This window comes from Equus asinus, chromosome 10, assembly GCF_041296235.1.
Source record: "Equus asinus isolate D_3611 breed Donkey chromosome 10, EquAss-T2T_v2, whole genome shotgun sequence".
Lineage (NCBI taxonomy): Eukaryota > Metazoa > Chordata > Mammalia > Perissodactyla > Equidae > Equus > Equus asinus.
Window position 1 is genome coordinate 103,028,227 of NC_091799.1, and position 19,021 is coordinate 103,047,247.

At 38.2% G+C, this 19,021-nt stretch overlaps 1 long non-coding RNA gene across 1 annotated transcript in view; it reads left to right on the forward strand.

Moving 5' to 3' along the window:
* Positions 1–18,749, forward strand: part of LOC139046448 (uncharacterized) — a 62,525-nt gene extending 43,776 nt beyond the window's left edge. Inside the window, exon 4 of the long non-coding RNA XR_011506543.1 lies at positions 14,877–18,749. This is a non-coding gene — a long non-coding RNA (uncharacterized lncRNA). The remainder of the gene's footprint in view (positions 1–14,876) is intronic.
* Positions 18,750–19,021: the final 272 nt, after the last annotated feature.

The following is a 19,021-nucleotide window of genomic DNA, read 5'->3' on the forward strand; positions in this document are numbered from 1 at the left end:
CCTGCTTTACTACTTTCTTTTGAATTAAGTGAATATTTTTAGGGAAATGATTTAATTCCTTTAATAATTTAACTATTTTTTTTTGTTGTTATTTTCTTGGTGATTTCTCTAGGACTTATTTATCAGACTCTACTTCAGCCTTATACTAACTCTACCTTAATTCCAGGAAGATATATATATAAGATATACATATATATATATATACATATATCTTCTTCCATTTTTTGTGTGTGTTATGACTAATATACATACATTACATCTGTAGGTATTATAAACCTGACAGTACATTGTTATAATTTCTACTGTATAATTTTCTGCCTTTTAAAGAAACAGAGGGAAGAAAAAAGGTAAAGGACATATTTATAAGGTTTTTAAATAAATGAGCTAAAGATGGCCTGCATGTAGTGGCCCGATGTGGTTTAGCTCTTCTGGTAGACTGGGACAGCTAGCTCAAAAGCTCTTTGGTGCCAAACTCAAAAGTCACAGGGATAATATTAAAGTATAACTCATTAAATGTTTTTACTGAGGTGGTCTTTTAAAGAATTCCAGGTATATTATTTTCTGATTCTTTAAATCAATATAGGAATAAAGCCTGACAATCTAAAGTTATTGATATTCGACAGTTCTCCTAGATGCTCGCTCCCTATTTGTTTGCTTATATTTTTGCTAAAAGTATATGAGAAAGATACAAAGTGTCAATTCAGAATTAACCACCCTAGCATACTTGAAATGCAGATGACTTCTTGGTAGATACCCCAGGATTTTGCAGCATGGAGTGATCTTTATATCTAGAAACTTTACGGTCAACTGTTATCTGTCAGAGGCATTAGCTTGATAAATCATATCGGCACTTCTTATCATTCTGATAAATGCATATTACAAATATAGATATCTGCCCTGAAGAAATAAAGTCTGTTATGTAAGCACGTGTAACAAAGAATCACAACATGGTGGGACAGCATGTCAAGGATGGCTTATCTGAAGAGTGAAATATAGGAGTTAAGTGAGCAGCAAGACTAGTGCCTTGGGACCAAAATGTGTATGCATGTCTGGTGACAGGAAACAGTGATGCTTTTTTTGAGGAGCTGAGCAAGGACCTGTGTGGAGAAGCCCAGAGGGAAAGTAATAGGCTGTGATACTGCAGAGGTCTGCAGAGAGCAGACCACCGGGGACTTGAGGCCACACTGAGAGTTTTGGTTGATATTCCACAGGAGCAACGAGTGGAATATTTTGTATGTTTTAAGCAGAGAGATAACATCTTCCTATTTGCATTAGAAAATGATGATTCTGGTTTTTGTGTGGAGAATTAAATGGGAAGGGACACAATAGTAGTTATTAACTGCTCTAAAAGACAGGGGGAGAATAGCATAAGCTGGGTTTGTGTGATTACAGGAAACAAAATCCATGCAGATGGAGAAAATGTTTTGGACAATGAGAATAAAATGAGAAGTGTGGAATAGACAGAAAGCCAGGAAAAAAGCAGTAACGTTTGCATCACATTTAATCTTTAAAAGTCCTGGTTAGAATACCTCCCCTTCAGGGACCTGGGCTGTTTCAAGAAAATATGGTGATACACAATAGAGATTGTAAATACTTGCACATTAAGCTCAAAAGCCACAGAAATAAAATCTTGTTGAGCCTAAGTCAGTGCTACAATTGAAAGAATTTTTGCTTTGCTTTTCTATCTCATTTTCCGTCCAAGAGCTCGAGCGTTGTGCTGGGTGAGGGACACGCCTCCCTCAGCCTCTACTCATCATGTACTCTCAGGAAGTGATTTTCTCTCAGCCTCACTTCGATAAGCTGCCTTCATGGGCTTACTTTCCCTTTTAGAAATCCACTCCTTTTCACCATTACTATTAACTACCCTCCAACTCCACTGGATGGATCAGGGTAGATTAAATCGGTGAGCAATTTCCGGAAGTTGTGACTGCTCAAGACCAGCATGTGTCATAAGTTTCGTGCCATTGCAAGGACATGAACAACTCTCTGTAGATGCGAACAAAGTTTAGCTTCTCAGCCTATTGATATTCTGGACGAGTCCATTCTTGGTTGTGGGAGTCTGTCCTGTGCATTGTCAATGTTTAACAGCATCCGTGGCCTCTGCTCCTTAGATGAAGTGAAACCCCTCCAGTTGTGACAATCAAAACTGTTTCTAGTCATTCCCAAAGGCCCCCTGGAAATCAAAATTGTCCCTAGTCAAGAATCATTGGTTTGGATTTTAAAATTAGGTTTTTATCATTTTTTCAGTCTTTGTTATGATTGTTTTTGAGAATTTTGACAAAGGAGACTGTTAGTTTTATGTTTAATTATTAAAAATACACCCTTGACTCTCTCTAATCAACAGTTTTAGTTTGGGTGGTTTGAGTATTTGATACTATCATAGCAAAAATTTAGTCTTTTGAAATAAGAAATTGGTTAAAAAATGTGCTATGTGCATATGATGAGTTTCAAAATGATGATTATAAATATTACGAGAAAAAGACATGTTGACATGGAAAAATACTCCTGAAAAATTGCAAAGGGAGAACAAAGCAGCTACAAAGGGATACGTGAAGTCAGACAGCAAAAATATATGTGTATCTATATTTATAGACTCTGGAGAGATATATACCACAATATTAAGAGAGATTATCTTTGGTTGGTAGCGTTATATATGATTTTTGTCATTTCTGTTTCCTTTGAGCCTCTCTGTGTTTTCCACCTTTCTTGCATTACAAGTGTATTTCATTGGTAATGAGAAAAAAGCAAACCATAAATGTTGTTCTTTAAAATGATCACATTTGTAGAACTTCTTGCATTTTGTTTTCAATACCTACTTACTTCTGAAATCATGTGACTGAAATCACGATTATATTCCTACAAATCACACCCAACCTGCACACACTTCAAAGGATTTTCCTTGTAAAGGCATGTGTCAACTTAATCACACCAATAACTCAAAAGTAATAATTTAAAGTAAAGAGACGTTTTGAACTCTTAGATTTTATATCATGGGACTACCATCTTTGTATGCGATTAAGAGGAAAAACACAGTTACTAAATTGACTAGGAAAAAAACCTGCTATTGTTCCATGCCTGTAAAAGCAACAGATAATTACAGGGAAAAACACATTAAAATAAGGAGAGAAATGGGCAAGTTTTAACAGCACTATTTCCTGGAAATGAGACTTTGAAATATATATTATTTTTCTGGCTTGATAGTGTTGCTTGAATGTTCTTTTTACAAAAGAGGTTTTGTCTAAGGAAGTTCAATAACAATGACATAATGGACTATTCACTACAAAGAAAATAGAGACACAACGCTATATCCAAAAACAGTACAACCAGGGCTTATTTGAAATATTTGCAGGAAATGCTCATTTTAAAGCATTCAAGTTGCACCAAAAAGATATACTATAGTTTAATAATTCTACGCTGTTACAATATATTACTAATGTGCCCACTCCAGTGACCAGGAAATTTATAATTAAGAAGATTTTGTTGTCTTCTTAGAATTTTTCAGTCCATTTTAGAATGATTTGAATAGTGCCAAACTTAAAAATATGTCCAAAGAAGTGTACTTCTGGTTTATTTCAATATCTTCCAGAATAGATAGAGAGGCACATGGTATCATTCTGCTGACCTCAGAAATTTTCTCAAAGTACCATTAAAAAATCCTAAAGGCTAGCATTTTAAAGGGATTATCCAATCTGGTCTGCTCAGCTAGCGTATTAGGGAATTAAATAAGATAAGAGCTTATCTCAGTTTTATTTGAAAATGATTTTCACTTTCGGTTAGGGAGTAGAAACGTGGCTGAATACTTCTCCCACCATGACTAAAATAAAACATATACATTACAAATATCATATAAATATATCTTGAAAAACATTTGTATAATTGGAATCCCAGAAAACAAGGCTGGGAAAAATGGAGCAGAAGCAATATTTGAAGAAATAAAGATGTGAATTATGAAAAACTGTTGAAAGACATCAATCCACGCATTCGAAGACCTCAGAAAAACCCAGGGAAGATAAATACAAAGAAAACCTCACAGGGCACAGCACAGACAAACAGATAAAAAACAAAACTAAAGGGAAAATCATAAAAAGAATCAGAGGAAACAATTCACATCACTCTCAGGGAAACAAGAATCTGAATGATAGATGCATTTTCAACAGAGATTGTGGAAGTCAGAAAGCAGCTTTAAAGCTTAAGAAAAAGGCGTCGACACTTCTGTACCTTGAGAAAATATCCTGAGACATGAAAACAAAAAAAAGACACTATCAGATGAACTAAAGCCGAGAGACGTTGCCATCAGCAGGCCGACACTCTAAGAAACAGGAAAGAAGACCCTACGAGCTGGAAGAAGCGGGTGATACAGACGCACAGGACCTGGGAGAGGAATGAAAAGCACTAAAACGTACATATGTGTCTCCAAAAAAGAGTAAGAGGTTTACTAATGATCCACTAATAACAATGCATACTACATATTTAAAACATAACATAGAAATTAAAAATATGACACTACTTGCAATCAATGCAGGAGTGGTGAATAGAATTATACTTCTGTAAGTTTTCCATGGCTGTCAACAGGTAAAATGCTAATTCAAGAAAGGTGTGATGAGTTAAGGGGAAGTATTGTCACCTCTAAGGTATCCACTAAAATAATAATATAAAAATTATAGCTAAAAGGTAAAAGAAGAGATAAAATGGAATTAAAAAAGTACTTTATTAATGGGAAAGAAAAAATCAAAAGAACAAAGAAGAGATGAGACAATTAGAAAACAAATAGAAAGTAAATAGTGATAACTGAAGGTTTTAACCTATTCTTTCAGATATATTTACACATGTCTCTGTAACTAAACAAAAATCAATAAAGATAAGATTTTTTGAAAGAACTTTAATGAGACAGTTGGCATACAACAAACTGCACATATTTAAAGTGTATCTTCTGATAAATGTCGACACCCATGAAACCATCACTACAATGAATACAATGAACATATCCATTGCTCCGGGTTTCCTCAGGCCCTTTTGTAATTCCTCCTCATGTCCTTCCTCTCCAGCCTGCACCCTCGGGCAACCACTGATCAGCTTTCTGCCACTGTACGGTGGTGTCTCAGTCCAGGTGGGTGGCTATAACAAAACACCACAGACTGGGTAGTGTGCAGAACAGAAATTTATTACTCACAGTTCTGGAGGAGGTCTGAGATCAGGGTACCAGTGTGGCCAGGTGAAGGCCCTCTTCTAGGCTGCGGACTTCTTGTTGCATCCTCACACAGTGGAAAGAGCAAGCTGGCTCTCTGGGATCTCTTTTAAAGGACACTAACCCCATTCCTGAGGACTCCACCCTCGTGACCTAATCACCTCCCAAAGGCCCAGCTCCTAATACCGTCACTTGGGCTTTAGGCTTTCTACATAAGAATTTTGGGGGGAGCCACAAACATTTAGACCTTAGTAACTGGTTTGCATTTTCTAAAAGTTTATACAAATTGAAAGATGCACTATGTAATTTTTTGTCTACATCTTTCACTAAGGATAATTATTGTGAGATTCATCCATATTGTTACATGTATCAATAGTCGATCTTTAAAATTTGATGAATAGTATCCATTTGATGATATGGATAAAGCATAATCTGTTTATCCCCTCACCTGTTGATGGATATTTTGATTGCTTACAATTTGGGGTTATTACAGACAAAGCTGCTATAAGCATTCATGGATAAATCTTTCATGAGCACGTGCTTTCTTTTCCTTTGGACAAATACCTAGGAATGGAATTTCCAGATCAAATGATAAGTGTGGGGCCGGCCTGGTGGCACAGTGGTTAAGTGCTCACATTCCAATTCGGCAGCCCAGGGTTTGCCATTTCGGGTACCAGGAAGGAGGAAGATTAAGCCTGAGCTAACATCTGCTGCCAATCCTCCTCTTTGTGCTGAGGAAGACTGGCCCTGAGCTAACATCGTGCCCGTCTTCCTCTACTTTACATGTAGGACGCCTACCACAGCATGGCGTGCCAAGTAGTGCCATGTCTGCACCCAGGATCCGAATTGGCTGGTGAACCCTGGGCTGCCAAGGTGGAACATGCGCACTTAGCCGCTGCGCCACAGGGCCGGCCCCTTTTTCAGTCTGATTTTTGTATTTTATTTCTCTTAAGAATGCCTTTCAAGGAGCAAAAGTTATTAATTCTTGCACACTTTTTGAAGATCAAAAGTGTATATTTTATACACCTAAAATGTATTTTATGTATATATTATGCATGTATATATATTGTTCTATTTCTGTACTCTATTCTGTTCGATTGATCTATTTCTCAATATTTACACAGATACTGTATCATTCTGGTTACCTTAGCTTTATCATAAGACTTGAAGTCAGGTAGTTCAAGGTCTCTAACTTTGTTCTTTTGTCCCATTTGTTGTGACTATTGTAAGTCTTCTGCATCTCCATATGTATTTTATCATCAGCTTGACAATTTCCACAATAATCCTGTTGGAATTTTGATAGAGATTGTGATGAATCTATAGAATAACTTGGGAGAATACACATCTTCATCCTATTGAGTTTTCGTTATATAAATAAGCCAAAGTTGACCTCTGAGTATTGGCCCCCAGGTTATTTATTTCTCCACTGCAAGCTAAGACCTGTTAGCTCAAAAACCCTCCAGCACCAAGCTCAAATTTGTACACAACCTGTTATTTTTCAAAATAGCCCAAACAACCCCCTAGGTTGTTTATTTCTTCACTGTAGGCTGAGACCTGTTAGCTCAAGAGCCCGCCAGCACCAAACTCAAATTGGTATACAACCTATTATTTTTTAAAACAGCGCAAACAGGCCCCCAGGTTGTTTATTTCTTCACTGCAGGCTGAGGCCTGTTAGCTCAAAAGCCTGCCAACACCAATCTCAAATTTTTACACAGCCTATTATTTGAAAATAGCCCCAAATAGCAGACAAGCCATTTAGAGCCTGACTGTTTTGCATAGCCGATGAAACCTCACCTCCTATCTGTTGGCCATCGACAAGACAAGACCCCAAGCACCTAGTGTCCTTTGAGCTCTCTACCCAGAAACCCCCTGCTGGGCTGCTGGGTGATACCACCCACACAAGTTAGTCACTGCTCTAATCCCTCTCTTCTGGATGGTGGTCCCTGCATCCTTAAGCCTGTGGCTGGTCTCATGCTGGGAGGGACTTCTCCCCATACAACCGTGTCCAAACACACATGATAAAGCCCCTTGGTGTTACTACCCACCCTCTCATGGGCATATCTTTCACTTTGATTGGGTCCCACATCCCTCAAAAACCTACACTCGTCCACCCAAGCATATGGTAGATCTCTTCTTTTATTTAGGATTTTTCACTTCTCTCAGCAACATTTTGCAGTTCTCACTGCATAAGTCTTATGCAACTTTAGTCATATTTATCCGTAGGTATTTCATATTTTTAACACTATTGTAAATAGTATTTCAAATTTTCTTTTATTTACATATTTTCTTTGCTAGTGTATAGAAATACTATTGATTTTGTGCATTCATTTTTCTATTCTGCTACCTTGCTGAACTCACACAGTAACTCTCATAATTTTATCTGTAGATCCCATAAGACTTTCCATATTTTCTAAATCTTTTGTAGATTTCACCAGTGATGCCATCTGGACTAGAATTTTCTTTTGGAGAAGGTTTTTAAGCAAAAATTCATTTTTTTCCAAAAGGTGTAGGACTACTCAGATTATTTGCTTCTTCTCAAGTAAACTTCTGCATTTTATCCTCCAAGGAACTTGTTCATTTTATCTAAGTTGATGAAATTGTAGGCAGAAGATGTTTATTCTGTCATTTTAACATTCGTAGAATCTGTCATCATGTCGTCTTCCTGGTTCCTGATATTGGTAATTTGTATTTGCCTCCCGTCTGTCTCGCTCACTCTCTCTCTCTTCCTCCCCATCTGTCTGGCTAGAGGTTTATCACCTTTATTGAACTTTTCAAAGAACCACCTTCTGGTCTCATTTATTTAGTTATTGCCTCCCCCATTTCTTTGATTTTTCCCTATTTCATTAATTTTTTCACTTCCATCTACACTGTTCTGTTAAGTTGGGTTCAATTTATTCTTCTAATTTCTTAAAGTGGAAGCTAGGATCATTTATTTGAGACTTTATTATTTTTTCTAATATGGGCATTTATTTCTATAAATGTCCCTCTTACTGCTGCTTCAGTGGCATCTCACAAATTTTGGTATGTTGTGTTTTTCTTCTCATTCAGACTAAAATACTTCTAATTTCCCTTTTGACTTCTTCTTTGAACCATCTTAAAATGTGTTGTTTAGATTTCCAATATTTTGGAAATTTTTCCATCTATCCTTCTGTTGTTAATTATTAATTTGTTTCTATTGTGGTCAGAGAACATTTTGTATGACTTGGATCTTTTTAAATGTATTGAGATTTGTTTTACAGTCAGGAATCTAGTCCATCTTCATAATCTCATATTCAGTTGAGAAGAATGTGTATTCGGCTGTTGTTATTGCTCTATAGAAATTAATTAGATCTAGTTGGTTCATCACCTTCTTCAAAACTATCATAAGAAGAAATAAAAAATCTGTACATTTCTATAGCTGTGTTGCTTCTATAATTTAAAAATGCTTAGGAAGAAAGCTGTAGGTATGTACAAATGGCTTCACTGTGTATTCTAACAAATATTTAAGGAACAAATCATACCAAATTTAAATAAAATTTTCTGATAATAGAAAAGTATGAACCATTTCCTAGCTTCTTCCATAATGCAAGATTAACCTTCATACCAGAATCTGGCGAGGACATTACAAGTAAAGAAAGTTACAGATCCATATCCTGTGAATAGATGCAAAAATCCTTAATGAAATATTAACAAATCAAATATCCACATAAATTAAAAGGATAATACTTTATAGTCAAGGAGGGCTTAGTCCATGAATAGAAGGCTGGTTTCACATTTGAAATTCAGTCAACATAATTTATCCCATGATCAGATAAGGAAGAATTTCCACATATTTTTCTCAATAGACATAGAAAAAGAAGTAGATAGAATCTAATATCCAATCATAATAAAAGCTCTCAGAAAAAATAGGAATAAGAAAAGAAATTCCTCAATCTGATAAAGGTTATGTTCAATAAATCTAGAGCTAACATCACAGTTAATGATGCAATATTCAATAATTTCCCCTTGGTTGTCGAAAAGATGAGGGTGTTCATTATCATTGAGTTTCTTCAACATTGTATGGGAAGTCTTAGCCAGTACAATAAAACATGAAAAAATGAACCTTTATAAATATTAGAAAGAAGTAAAGTTCCTTTTATGTTCAGTTGACTTGACTGAGTTCATAGAAATCCAAAATAATCTAAAAACAAAACTAGAACTAATAAGCAAATTTAACAAGGTCATAGGATACAGGGTCAATATACAAAAATAATATATATTTTGAGGTTCAGCAATAAACAATTGAAAAGCCAATAAACATTTTAAATTTCAAATAACATTGTAATAGTATCAAAAAATTCAGGGGGCCGGCCCCATGGCTGAGTGGTTAAGTTCACATGCTCCGCTTCTGCGGCCCAGGGTTTCACCAGTTTGGATCTTGAGCACAGACCTAGCACCACTCATGGAGCCGTGCTGTGATGATGTCTCACATAGCATAACCAGATGGTCCTACAACTAGGATATACCACTATGTACCAGGGGGTTTTGGGGAGAAGAAGAAGAAGAAGATAAAAAGGAAGATTGCAACAGACAATAGCTCAGGTGCCAATCCTTGAAAAAAAAATAAATAAAGAATTCAAAACCTTTGGAACTAATTTAACAAGTATGCAAGATCTCTTTACTGAAAACTGCAGAATACTACTGGGAAAATTAAAGGACACCTAAATAAATGAAGGGATAAATAAAAGGAAAAGGTGTCTGGCATTAATACTCATTAGGGAAATGCAGACTAAAGTCACGGGAGTCACAACCCCACAGCCACCAGGAGGCCACGATTACAAGGACAAGCGTTGGCAAGAATATGGTGCATGTGAGAACTCACCAGTGCCACTGGAAGTGAGAAAGGCACAAGCTCTTTAGAAGACCCGGTTTGGCAGTTTCCATTAAAAATGTGTTAAAATTAATTTGCCCAGGAACCCTATTCTTAAATATATATGAATGTACATATAGTCTAAAGGAATTTACTAAAATGTTCATAGCAGCTCTATTCATAACAGTCAAAAAGTGGAAAAAACTCAGATACTCACCAGTAGGTGAGTGGATAAAAATTAATACACAATTGAATATTATGCAACCACAAAAAGACAAACTATTGGTACATGCAAAAATGTGGAAAGCTCTCAAATATATTAGTTGAGTGAAAGGGACTAGATATACAAAAGAGCATATTCTATGACTCCATTTATATGAAGTAAAAACAAAATCAATGCAAAACAAACAAAAAATCAAGATAAATTGATATTTATGGAAGTCAAAATAGTGGTTACCCTTGGGAGTACAGAATTGAAATACATACAAGGAGATGCCACAGTGTGCTGGAAATCTATTTCTTTATACTTAAAATTACGGCGTCATACATATATTGTATATATCTCATAAAAACTTTAAAAAGCACTTATGAAAGGATTTTTAAAATCTGGAATTGCATAAAAGCAACAAAAAATTTGTTGAGAAAAACTGATCTTCAGATTAAAATACAGTTCACAACAGTAGCTAATCTAACATTTTTAGCACCATGAAGAGGCCGCTGCAGTGTGGGGAGAAGACTTTCTCTCTGCCCTGAGTTAACTAGCAGAGTCCATGAGGAAGAAAACATGAGCCACAGATGTAATTTGAACTTTTCTAGCAACCACATTCAGAAATTAAAAAAAGAATCAGGTGAAATTAATTTAATAATATATTTTATTTAACCTTATCTATCTAAAATATCATCTCAACATGTAACCACAATAAAAAAATTAAAATGATAATAGATTGTTTATTCACACTGAGTCTTTGAAATCTGGAGTGAGTTTTACATACAGCACATCTTAATTTGGATCAGCCACATTTCAAGGGTTCCATCACCTTACGTGGCTAGTGGTGACCGTGCAGGATTGGCCAAGAGGAGGAAGGAAGTTTCCATCTTAGTTTTGTGATTACTTTTTTCTTGATGGGGGTTGGGGCATGGGAGAAGCGTCCGGGTGAAAAGCACAGAAGTCAAACGCACGTCCTTATATTTGCACATGTTAATCAACATTAACAGACTAGCGACTTCAGCTAGTCTTCACGAGCTTTGAACCTGCGTATATTTCTTGATTTCGTCCACACTATGAGAGGCTTAAAAAAAATCCAGATGAGTGACGCCTCTGGTGTTTACTTTATATGTCAGTAGGATACCTTTTTAAAGAAAACATGAGATTTCTTTATTGTGAGCTCTTCTTAAGTGCCATGCTGATTTTTGGTAATCATTTAGTACATATTTTTAGTAAAACCTTCTAGAATTTATTGTGGGAAATTTTAAGTTTCTGGTTTCCAGTTGGCAGGAATCTGTTTTTTCTTCTATTGAAAAAATGGGACCGGGGTCCAGCCCGGTGGTGCAGCAGTTAAGTTCACACATTCTGCTTCGGTGGCCCGAGGTTCGCCGGTTTGGATCCCAGGTGTGATGCCTACGCACCACTTGTCAAGCCATGCTGTGGCAGGCATCCCACATACAAAGTAGAGGGAGACGGGCATGGATATTAGCTCAGGGCCAGTCTTCCTCAGCAAAAAGAGGAGGATTGGCAGAGGATGTTAGGTCAGGGCTAATCTTCCTCAAAAAAAAAAAAGGGGGGGGGACCATATTTACTCATCTCTAGCACTCTAGGGCCCTTTACAATTCCCACAACTTCTGAAGGACTGTAGTTTCTAAGTCCACACCTGCATCTTGCGCTCCTGTGGAGAAGCAAGGAGTCTTCTCCCATTTTCTCCCTCACCAGGACTTCTTGCCTCTTATTCGTTTTTCCTCTGCTCTGTTATGCTCCTTGATGGAAAAGATGGAAAAGCAGACCCAGTTGCTAAATAGTCCTGGTACCTCCTTTCCTATCATCTGATAAAATTAAATCGTCGGCCACAAATTATGCTTTCATCTCCATTTTCCTCTTATTTTACCCCAAATACACAGAAGAACCAGGCTTATTATTTTAATATGTTTCACAAAGCCTTTTATCATGTTGAGAATTAACCCTCCCGGAAGATGGGTCATGATCATTTACCTGTGTTCTTGGATCTCTACAGCATCTTTAATCTTTGCTGTTGATTCCGTGAAAATCGGAGGGGAGCAGACGCTTCCTAGCGAAGCCATGTTCGCTTATAGCGAAACAAAACTGGGGTACCAAAAAGTCTGTGCTCAAGAACATGGCAGGCTCCAAATGAACCTTTTTTGATCAAACAGTTTAGATTGTCAGGGGCAGAATATCACTGGCTTCGTAGTTCTGTTTTAACTTTGTTATTGTTTAAAATACCATGTCTCCTAGGTCCCACACTGGGATTTAGCTCCAACTTATGCTAGATGTCTGTCCGAAATTCATCCCTCCTCTCTGGTGAGAGGAGCTCGGCCGGGCAAGGGCAGGTCTGTCGATGCAGGTGCAGAAGGACCTCAAAGTCTAAGCAGTAAAACCATTCCAGGGGCTTTTTATTTTAAAAGCTGAAGTCAGAAAAAAACATTACAAGAACACAATCCTTTTTTGTGTTTAATGAGCACAGAAATCCTGTTCTGCATAAAATTACTTCAAAAGGTTGTTTGTAAAAGCTCATTTGGGATATCTGGATTTCGGAGCTTTAAGAGACATCTTGTAGAATTACAATATTTAATTTCTTAAAGTTTTTGTCAGAATTGGTCACCACGGATAACAATATTCAAATTGATGTCCTCAGCTCTGAAAGATGGATAAATCATCCACTTTTTAAAATTAGACCTACGGGTCTTAGACCATAGTGTTTTCTTCTCCCTTATTCTTTAAAGTAACTATGCCAGTGACTCTGGTAGATTCCTTAGTTTAAAACACCGTGCACCAAAAGTTTATTCTGTCCATTTGGGACCTGCCCTCAGACGGCCGCAGCCAAGGGCAGAGAGGAGAGGGGTGAGCGTGTGCTGCGCCCTATGGTCTGCACCAAACCTGAGCATCTCCTTTGTCTCTCTCAGGAGTTTGCTGCCTTGTGGCAAAGTCTCTAGCTACAGACAAAACTGCAGTGAAGAAATATTTTCAGGGTCTGCAGAGCTGCAGAAAGGAAGTTAGAAAAATATAAGTATCCATACAAATATTTTCTCTCCGGGTGGATTCACCAGGTTGAAAGCAGCCTTGGTGAATTTCTTTTTTCTTTTTCTTTACGGTACAAATAACTTTTCATGGATTTCAAAATTTGATGAGACACAAGCAAACTGAAGAATAAACTCCCCAGCTATGAAGAGAGGGAATTTCTCAGCCACTAAGAAGCCAAATAGAAGGCTAAGGTCTTTAAGAGCAAAACCATCACAATCTCAAATTCAATCATTTTCTTTCTGACAACAATCCCATCTCGTTCCATCTCACTCCCTCTGTTATCCCAATGATAGTAACACTTCAACCCACTGGGAGAGTCAATCTAGACTCCACTGCCATGCCCATTGTCTTTCACCACCGACTGATAATTGGTGGTAAGAAAAAAAAATGGCCCAGACATGCACAGAAGGTAAGGAACCCGTATTTTCCCTCTTTTGATTCATTATTAGTTTTCTTACCCTGACAAATGAGGATATCAGATATCATAGGACTAAAGAATCAGATCAAACACATTATTAGTCCAAATAGGCAGATTTTTCTCTTAGCTTATGGTCTCTCCCCGTTTCCTTTCATTCTTTTGTGAGAACCATTAGAGGGATATGATATGACAGCATCACTTCAGGAGATCCCAGTCTTCTCATAACTTTTGGGGAAACCATTGAAGCACTGAAAAGATTGTAGCGTTGGTCTCTGCTCATTTTTGAAATAAAGATACAAGTTTTCATAGCATATAGAGAGCCATCCTTTATAATACCATAAACTCATTTCTATATATGATAAGTAAAAAATTTAGAAAAATTCCCGAGGTTTATAGTAAGAGAATTACAAAATATAAAAAGTCCTTTTAATTTTGGAATTAATTTTGGAATTTTGTAATGGACTGCTGATTTTTCTCCTTCTTGTCCCCTTTGAATATTCTGTAAGTGAATGCCCCACAATTGTAGTGTAAAGATGTTCATTTCATTTAATTAACAGAGCTGAGTCTTTCGGGAATCTTCCCATTAAATCTGAACAGTTCTGTAAATGGAGAAGTAGTTTCCAGAGGGGAGGCCAACATAACCACCCACTGACACTTTTATAGAAATAACTCCATGTGGAAGAGAGAGTCCCAGGGTAATGCTAGAGCAGTTTTAATCATAGCTTCTAATTATGAACAATAAGTCACTTCAACAATTTCTTGTGTCTTAGAAATAATAAAAGGAATAATTAGCAGTTGGCCATAATTTTCAGGCTGGTAAGAGTTACACAGCCAAGGAGTCTGAATCTCGTACTTCAATAAAGTAAAATACTTTGCAGAATGTTCCACTACCTGGCTTGTTATTAAAGATCATTTTCCGAAGAGCAGATCCTCCTAAAAGCTCTCAGGGTATTACCCACCAACTGCTGGGAGGTTATTAAGGCTCACAGATGATGTGCTAAGAGAGCTCGCTCTTAGTAATAGACAGTAACTGTTGGTTTAGGATTCTAGTGCAGATTATTGCAACCCACCCAGGAGTAGCCCCCTGTGCTCTGCATACTTGAAGCAAATACTACCCAATATTACTAGTGACTATACTGATAATGTTCCTATGGATGATTTTAATTTTCTTCCTTATACTTTTATTATTTTCCAGATTCTGTACGATGAGTTGGTATTCCTTTATAAGCAGAAGACAATTAATGTATCAAGAACCCTGAGAGGCACTCAACCTTCCCCACATCCTTCAAGCTGCAATTCCTGTGGATTTTCCCTCCTCGGGGGTTTTCAAACCTGCTTGCTCTCCAGCCCACTTGCCCCAAATGGTCCCCCTCGCACCCTCCCTTGCGTCTGCTGGCTCTCTTCACTCGCCTTCAGCACTGGTGTTACCGAACCAAAGTGGGCTCCCTCCTGGCGAGTTCAGTCCGACTCTCCACCAGTAGTAGTTGTCTCACAAAGTAAAGTGTATTTACGGCAAATAGGAGACCACGAGGAATCATTTCCAGAGTCATGGCGTCCCCAAACAAAGGGAAGCAGGGACATTTGTTTGGGATGGGGAGTGAACATTCAAAAGGGAGAGGTGGGTATTGGCTTGTGCAGGCTCAGTTGGAAAATATGCTTCCACATACACTACAGGTTATGGTAGGAAGGCCTGAGCTCCTCCTGGAGAGACCTCAGCATTGGAAATAAGGCAAAGGTCATAGGCACAGCTCTCAGGGCGAGTTCTCTGGGTGGTTGGTGATTGCATCTCCTTAACATAACAAAAGGAAAAAGAACAATTTGGAAAAACAGTTCAAATATCCAAACCCACCCTTGAGTTCCTTGGGGTCACTAGTCAGTGACACTGGCAGAGCAGGCTATTAAGAATGCAGTATCTCACTGTTCCTGTAAAACCTTGTAAAACCCTTCTTCCAGCCCCTTCGTTTCACTTACAAGATAAAAATAATCAAGCTCCTAAGCCACCCTTCAGATCTGGCCCTTGGTTACCTTCCCAGCCACATCTCTTCTCCCTCAAAGGCACTTTGCACTCAGGTAGCATCAAACAGCTTGTGGTTCCCCACACAGCCTGTGCCGGTGTCAGCTCAGTGTGTCTACTTAGAGCCTCTCTTCCTGAACCCCATCATCTTCCTGGTTAACTCTTACGCGTCCTTTAAAACTCTCAGTTCAGGAGATACGTCCTATAAGAGACCCTCTCTTGCTCTCCAGGCTCCCATCCCTGCTGGCTACAGTGCTACTTCTCTGCATTTGCCTCAGTCACTGACACTTGTCACTGCCATTTTATTTCACTCTAGTGACAATTTTATGTGGCTGTCATCCTTGCCAGGTATGTGGGTTCCTATAGGGCAGGAAATAAGCCTGTTTGCTTACTTGTACCTGGGGCCTTGATATGCATATGATTAAAAGTCAATAAATGTTTGTTGAATGAATGAATGGATGTTATTGATGAGCCTGCCGGCAGTATTAAAAATTTCTTTCTTTCAATAATTTTTGATGGTAAAAGTTAGTTAAAAGAATTTTTTCCAATATTTTTAGAATCGTATACCAGAGAAGCAAAGCAGAGCTGGCAAAGTTTGCACCGTAATAGCTTAGTGGAAGACCACGGTGTAATCAATGTTTGTGTGTGGTATATGCCATAATATAATGTTGCAATATGGTAACACGGTGTGGGACTAAGACCCAATACCACAGTGCAATGTAACAGTGTAATACTCCAGTACGTTGAATATCACAGTGTAATATCAGTTATCTGTGGTAGATTTGTAGTATCAAACCACAGTTGCTTGGGTCCTGAGAGGACAGGCAACACAGCACTAAGAACATGAGAAATCTCCATAGCATAACGCAGTTTTGCTCCTGCTCTGCTTTGGCGGAGGTCAGGCAGCCTCCTCTACCTGTGTAAATCAGCCATCCTGCTTCTCCTGCTCCTTTGTAATCATGGTTTTCTTGACTTGCAGCCATGTAAACAGTGAAAGAGAAGAGGATTGCTGGGGGAAAGGGGAGTGGTCACACCTAGGGGTGCTCCAGAGCAAGACCCGAGAGGAATTCCATAATGAACGCCCCAGCGCTCCCCTGTGGCCCATGGACTGAGCTCTGCTTTACTGATCTCTGCTGATGTGGGATCCATTCCCAGCATATCACATTGGAGAGGCCATTATTCCTCCTGGAAACTCAATATCCAGAATACCTAATGAACAGCCCAATTCCATTCTTACTTTAGACTACAAGGGCATCTATGCAGAGCCCCAGAGTAAATCTGCAAACTCTCAGTTGCACTAGATATTTTTCTATTCCCAGTATTTCAAATAGCATTCCTTCCCCTGCACTCTGCCGTAATTGAGTTTATTAGGAATTGATGTCTTTCTTCTTCTTCTGTGAGAGGAAAGATTTGACAGTGTGAGTTTATCAGAAATTACTCAAACAATGGCATTTTACTTCTGCTGAATTAACTTATTGCCATATCCAAATGGCTGCCTATTAGAAATAGGGTCAAAACTGTACAGCACAGCAAATTTCAATGCCACTGAGCTGGAAGATCCTACTTCAAGGACGCAGCAAATACCCACATCTCTGCTCAGTCTTTTCTGACACACTCTTTCTCTTCTCTTAGGCCACACAGAATACATCCTCTAGAATGCTGACTCATGAGATTGTTTTTTGAGCATATGATTCTATGCAGGAATTAATCTGCACTATAAGAAAATTTACAGTTGAAGCAGGCTAGGGACTTAAGTTAGTATTTGTGCCATGACTCAGTAGAAAAATCAGTCATGAACACTTGTAGCTTTTAAAACAATTGTCCGAGTATCTTAAATGCACCTTAAAATGGAACTTCAGTTTGAATTTATTTGAATACTCCTAAGTTTGATAATTATGTAAATTGTGAATTGTGAAACAATTGTGTAAATATATCATATAAATAAGTTCATGATTCATTAAAAACTTTAATAGTCTGCAAAATCACTTCACGTGTGGCAGAAACAGAGCACAATTGCCAAGACAGGGTAGCAGCCTGAGTGAGGCGCAGAGCATCTTCTGCTCAGCCTGTCTCCACTCAGACAGCTCCTCATCTGGAAGGTGCTCTTGGACCCATCTTCAAGTGTGCACCCCCCAGTGCTGTACTTATGACCTTGTTTGATAATCTGTTCCCATCTGTTGCATCTGGCAGACTGGAAACCTATTTAAGGCAGGGGGCAGGGCTGGTGGACATCAGTAAATGCCTGTTGACGGGAAGCACCAGCTATAGTAACTGCAACTCAGGGGAGCTCTGGAGTCCTGTGGAAGTTCCCGCTGTTTGTGCCTGCCACGCATCTTCGAGCTCATTCCATGGGCTCAGGGTGGAGCCAACTTTACTCCCAGATCTGGAGGGAACGGGAGAAGAAGTGGACGGGGGACTCGGTTAGTCAATCCCAGCAGCACATTCTCCTAGCTAGTTGTGCTGAATGAGGGAAGCTCAGCAGTGTAATCAGGGGAAAAGAGACTCCTTCCGGACTTTGGGGGAACTTTAAGGAAAACAGAGTCTATTTTCATGCTGAGATTGCAAGCAGAAAAAAATGACATAAAGTCACAAACTTGTAGCTTCTGGAGCCCACATGTGGGGCCTAAGAATCTGGAGCTAAGGTATAGAATAGTGAGACGGGGCTCTGATGGTGTGAGGCCCGGATCCGGTCCAGCTCAGCTCCTGACTTTTCAGACACTTGACTTTGGTTTTTGTTTGTTTTCTGTTTTGTTTTGTTTTGTTTTGTTTTTTGCTCTGACCAGAGTGAGTTGGGTTGCTGTCACTTATAGCTGAAAGAACAGACGAATACCAAGTGATTTAACTTGCATAACCTTGCCAGACAAGAATAAAAAACAAGAATCATAGATGTTTAATCAGGGGTATGTTAGAAAAGATCTTGTACTTGAAGAATTTATAACAAGAATTCCTTGATAAAATGACTGAACCACACTTATTTTTGTATAAAATAATAGACTTCCTTATTTGTCATGATATTTGAGGTATTTTATTATTTTATCAGATGTTGCATTTGAATTGATAGCTAAAAATATTGTGTTTCATTAAAATACATTGAATTCCAGCATTGGCCAAGTTTTCATGTTTCTTCAGCAATTTGGGAGGTGAATAACTTGAGGTTTTTAATTGAACCTCTATAAAATATATTCTTGTCTTAAGCATATTTCCAAATGTAGTGTAAATGATACTCATCTTACCAAATGCAAATTCTAAACAGTAACTGTGTAAATAATATTCTAATGATACCCTGTAACATTTTGTAACCCTCCCCAACACTTCCATCTATATAC